A 6,035-nucleotide genomic window follows, 5' to 3' on the forward strand; every position below is an offset into this window, starting at 1 on the left:
ATAGAGACACAAAAAACCCTTCAAAAAATCAGTGAATCCAGGAGCTGGTTTTTGAAAAGATCAACAAAATTGATAGACCGCTAGCAAGACTAATAAAGAAGAAAAGAGGGAAGAATCAAATAGACGCAATAAAAAATGATAAAGGGGATATCACCACCGATCCCACAGAAATACAAACTACCATCAGAGAATACTATAAACACCTCTATGCAAATAAACTAGAAAATCTAGAAGAAATGGATAAATTCCTGGACACATACGCCTTCCCAAGCCTAAACCAGGAAGAAGTTGAATCCCTGAATAGACCAATAACAGGCTCTGATATTGAGGCAATAATTAATAGCCTACCAACCAAAAAAAGTCCAGGACCAGACAGATTCACAGCCGAATTCTACCAGAGGTACAAAGAGGAGCTGGTACCATTCCTTCTGAAACTATTCCAATCAATAGAAAGAGAGGGAATCCTCCCTAACTCATTTTATGAGGCCAGCATCATCCTGATATCAAAGCCTGGCAGAGATACAACAAAAAAAGAGAATTTTAGACCAAGATCCCTGATGAACATCGATGTAAAAATCCTCAATAAAATACTGGCAAACTGAATCCAGCAGCACATCAAAGGATTATAAATCATGCTGCTATAAATACACATGCACACGTATGTTTATTGCAGCACTATTCACAATAGCAAAGACTTGGAACCAACCCAGATGTCCATCAATGATAGACTGGATTAAGAAAATGTGGCACATATACACCATGGAATACTATGCAGGCATAAGAAAGGATGAGTTCGTGTCCTTTGTAGGGACATGGATGAAGCTGGAAACCATCATTCTCAGCAAACTATCACAAAGACAAAAAACCAAACACCGCATGTTCTCACTCATAGGTGGGAATTGAACAATGAGAACACATGGACACAGGGTGGGGAACATCACACACCGGGGCCTGTCGTGGGGTGGGAAGAGGCGGCAGGAATAGCATTAGGAGATATTCCTAATGTAATAGGAATGTAAATGACGAGTTAATGGGTGCAGTACACCAATATGGCACATGTATACATATGTAACAAACCTGCACGTCATGCACATGTACCCTAGATCTTAAAGTATAACAATAAAAAAGGTAAATATACATACATATACACATACACATACGTATGTATATGTATAAAGCAAGCATATATATATATATATATATATATATATCAGGCCTTTATGCTTTCTCTTCTAGGATATTATTTTTTTTGACAAAAAGGGATTTTTTTTACCCTTCTCAGTCAACTGAATTCTGTTTTCTCCATTTATTTCTGCCTGTCTCTTTCTTCTTGCTACTCCCTGCTGCATAAGGGACCTTAAATAATTTTGAGGTTTGTAAAATTAGATTTTTTTCTAATTTCAAAGGAGCTCATTAGATATCTTATATATAATTATATATTATATATTTTATATGCTTATATATAATTTATATGATTTAATTTTCTATATTTAATTGACTTAAAGGCAAAAAAGTGCTAAAAGACTTTATCAGAAAAATAGAAGCCCAGATGCTTTTTTTTTTTTTTGAGACTGAGTTTCGCTCTCATTGCCCAGGCTAGAGTGCAGTGGCGCAATCTCGGCTCACCGCAACCTCCACCTCCCAGGTTCAAGCGATTCTCCTGCCTCAGCCTTCCTGAGTAGCTGGGATTACAGGCATGCGCCACCATGCCCAGCTGATTTTGTATTTTAAGTAGAGACGGGCTTTCTCCATGTTGGCCAGGCTGGTCTCGAACTGCTGACCTCAGATGATCTGCCTGCCTCAGCCTCCCAAAGTGCTGGTATTACAGGCGTAAGCCACCGCACCTGGCCCCAACTGCTTTTTAAAGTTCACAGGCAAGAATCTCTAAATGGTCACATTGACAAAAAACATATGCAGATGAAGATAATCATAAGACAAGATAATCAACATCATTCTTCAGTAGGAAATTGTGAATTAAATAAAAGTGAGATACACACATATTAGGATGACTAAAATCCAAAAAATCGAAAATGCCAATGGCTGGCAACGAGGAACAAAAGACACTCTTGGTCATCACTGCTGGGAATGCAAAGTAGTAAAGCAACTTTCAAAGACAGTTTGTCAGCTGTTTCCATTACAAAACTGAACACAGTCTCTTCAATCCTAGGTATACATCCAGCTGGTTTGCAAACTTATGCCCACGCAAAAATCTTGCATACAAATGTATGTGGCAGCTTACTTCATCACTGTCAGAAAATGGAAGCACACAAGATGTTCTTCAGGAGGTGAATGGAAAAACTGTGTTCCAACAACAACAGAACATTATTCATCAACCAAAAAAATGACCCCTGAGGCACAAAAAACATGAATGAATCTTAAGTGCTTAGTGTTAAGTGAAAGAAGCCAGTCTGAAAATGATAGATAGTATATGATCTAATTTACCTGACATTCTAGAAAAGGCGAAGCTATAAAGACAGTAAAAATGTCTGTTGTGGCCAGTGATCTGGGGTGGGGAGAAGGTATGCCTCGGATAAGCAGAAGGGATTTATTAGACTGGTGAAATTATTCTCTAAGATACCACAATGATGAATGACATTATGTATTCTAGAAATAAACAGTCCTAGCTATGAGTGATCAGATAAAACCCAAAACCAGAAACTCATTTTTTTCTAAAATGCTGATATGGTTTGACTCTGGTCCCCACCCAAATCTCATCTTGAATTATAATCCCCACATGACAAGGGAGGGACCTGGTAGGAAATGATTGGACCATGGGGGCAGTTTCCCACATGCTGTTCTCATGATAGTGAGTGAGTTCTCATGAGATCTGATGGTTTAAAAGTGTTTGGCAGGTCCCCCCTTGTGCTCTTTCTCTCCTGCTACCATGTGAGAGGTGCCTTGCTTCCCCTTCACTTTCTGCCATGATTGTGTTTCCTGAGGACTCCGCAGCCATGCGGAACTGTGAGTCAACTAAACCTCTTTTGTTTATATATTGCTCAGGCTCAGGTAGTTTGTAATAGCAGTGTGAAGGTGACTAATACAAATGCTTTGTCTGAAAGATTTTCAGAAGAGGGAGAAATGTGAAAGAAACATAAAAATGTGGGACCCTAATTCACTATGCCAAAAGAAGAAAATGAATCTGAAAGGTGAGTCATGTAAGAAGCTGCCTTTCCTTTTGTTCCTAAGCAGATAGCTACAGATAAAAGGTTAAATATATCCACAAGTAGCTACTCTACGTTCACTTTATCTTACGTAAAGTGCCAGTTTAATGAGGGAGAGAGGAATACATAACTGGTTATGCCCCTACCTGCTCCTATTCCTCTTGCAGCATGTGCATTCAGTAATGTGACCATGCCCTCCCTCAATCTCCTCCAGCTTGCTTTTCCCCTTTAAATATTGAAGCCCTCAAAATCATCTCTGGAGAAAGGCACAGACCTACCTCCTGGGCATGCCCTTAACATTGGCAAAATAAACTTCCAAACTGATTGACACCTATCTCAGATACTTTTTAGTTTTCAGATGAAATTCAGGGAAACAAATTAAATGTAAGAAATTCCCAAGACACATGTCTTTTCAAGAGCATACCTCTCCTAGTCAACAGGATATCTACCAAAAGAAATGTAATAATGAAAAAATAAACTGAGGACTCTTTTCTCACCCTCACAAAGAATTTTAAGATTAAAAAAAATTAGACTAGTGAAGAGAAGGGAAGAACAAGGAACAACTTTAATCTCTCCCTTTCATTTTTTATTTCTTTTGGTTTAGCTTATGCAAGATTTTGTATCCATGAAAGAATTTAAGTTAATTCAATAAAAGGTATTAATGATTTAAAGCCATTAAAGCAAAATAAATTGCTAATGGGGTATCATTTATTGAGTTAAGCAATACAAGTTTTTCTGTATTAGTAATTGATATACATTTAATTTTTTAAAAGTCACGGTTTGAATAAGGTCACCACAAGACAGATTTACATACAACTGTTTATTGGGAAAAAAAACATAAGAAAGTATATTATGTGATCTGTACAGATGTACTCTTTCCTTGATCATATGAAAATGCAGTCTTTTTAGAAGGTTATAGCTATTAAATTTAGAGAAGTACCAAACAACAAATCACTTTAAGCAAAACTCTTCATTTTTCAGAAAACAGTATGATTTCACATTTTCTATTTTGGCATAGATTTTAATTCTTTCCAGTGGAACCTAAACCTTCTGAAGGCCTTTCAGTTTCATCCAGAGCTTGAACTTCTATTTACGGATAAAAAATCCATTCACAGAAAACTTGTGCAATTTGATCACTTTTTTTTGACTTCAAACCTTTCTTTACCCAAATTAAGCACTACAGCCCCACCATTTCCTCTATAACCTTCGTCTGTGACACCAGCTCCTGTATCTATAAAGTGTTTTGCAGCCAGGCCAGACCACTGAGCCACTCATCCATTGCAGCCAGCAGGAAGAGCAGTTTTCACAAGCGCTTACTCCGTAGATGGTATTGTATAATCGTAGGCACTATACAGGTTATAGTCTGCGGTCAGCCAAGACCCCTGGTTCAGGGCCATGGCATTCTTGGAGAGCAGGCAAAGCACAGCTGCATGCTGCCCTCCTGGCAGGTCAGGCCTGCTTGCTGGGGGAGAAATGGCAGGTGTCTTTTCAGAGCAGGGCATAGCAGAGCAAAAGGAAAGCAGAGGAGACAGTCCAGGGAACAAGAGAATACAGGATGAGCCAACATTTGCTTTGATTAAGTGACAATTAGCACCAGTGTCTCCATTCTGTATAGGTCTGTTCTGCTAGGGCCTGGAGACAGACCTTAGTCCAAAACAATCACCTAATATGAGTTCACTTATCACAAATAACTACATTTTGTAAATGGGGAAAAGATATCAATAGACACTTCCCCTAAGTGGACATATGCATGACAAATAAAGACATGAAAAATCATTGTTCATCATATCTATTAGAGAAGCGAGAATTAAACCATAAAGAGATAGCATAACACATAGTTTAAAATGACTGAAAATTTCTCAAAAAAGATATTACTAAGTGCTAGCAAGGATGAAGACCAATTTAAAATCTGATGTGTTGCCAGTGGGAATTATGAAACAGTACAACCACTGTGGAAAATGCTTTGGAAATTTTTTTTCTGACTTTACAATCTTTACTGCATTTATTTTTAAAAAAATTTTAATTATGTTTTGGTTCTTTGGTTCTTCCCAACTTTTATTTTTGTTTCAGGGGGTACCTGTGCAGATTTGTTGCATGGGTATATTGCGTGTCACAGAGGTTTGGTGTACTGATGACTTATCACTCAGGTAATCATCATAGTATCAGATAGGTGGTTTTCAAATTGTCACCCTACCCCTAGGCTCCACTCTCCACATTGGTAAAGTAGTTTCCAGTGTCTATTGTTCCCTCCTTTGTGTCCACATATGCTCAATGTGTAGCTCCTACTTATAAGTGAGAACATGTGGTATTTGGTTTTCTGTTCCTGCATTAATTTGCTTAGAATAATAGCTCCAGCTCCATCCATGTTGCTGCAAAGGTCATGATTTTGTTATTTTTAATGGCTGCATAGTATTTCATGGTCCATATATACCACGTTTTCTTTATCCGGTCCACCATTGATGAGCATCTCCGTTAATTCTATGTCTTTGCTACTATGAATAGTGCTGCGATGAACATATGTGTGCATGTGTCTTTATGGTAGAACAATTTATATTCCCTTGGGTATATATCCAGTAATGGGATTGCTGGGTCGATTGGTAATTCTGATTTAATTTCTTGGAGAAATTTACAAACTACTTTTCACGATAGCTGAAGGAATGTACATTCCCACCAGTAGTGTATCAGTTTCCTCATGACCTCAGCAGCATCAGTTTCTTTTTTGACTTTTTATTAATAGCCATTCTGACTGTTGTGAGATGGTATCTCATTGTAATTTTAATTTGCATTTCTATGTTAGTGACGTTGGACACTTTTTCCTATGCTTGTTGGCTGTGTGTATGTCATCTTTTGAGAAGTGTCTGCTCATGTTCTTGG

At 37.9% G+C, this 6,035-nt stretch overlaps 1 pseudogene; it reads right to left on the reverse strand.

Moving 5' to 3' along the window:
• Positions 1-4,182: 4,182 nt before the first annotated feature.
• Positions 4,183-4,663, reverse strand: LOC101153158 (deoxyuridine 5'-triphosphate nucleotidohydrolase, mitochondrial-like; annotated as a pseudogene).
• Positions 4,664-6,035: the final 1,372 nt, after the last annotated feature.

The sequence above is a fragment of the Gorilla gorilla genome, chromosome X, assembly GCF_029281585.2.
Source record: "Gorilla gorilla gorilla isolate KB3781 chromosome X, NHGRI_mGorGor1-v2.1_pri, whole genome shotgun sequence".
Taxonomy (NCBI): domain Eukaryota; kingdom Metazoa; phylum Chordata; class Mammalia; order Primates; family Hominidae; genus Gorilla; species Gorilla gorilla.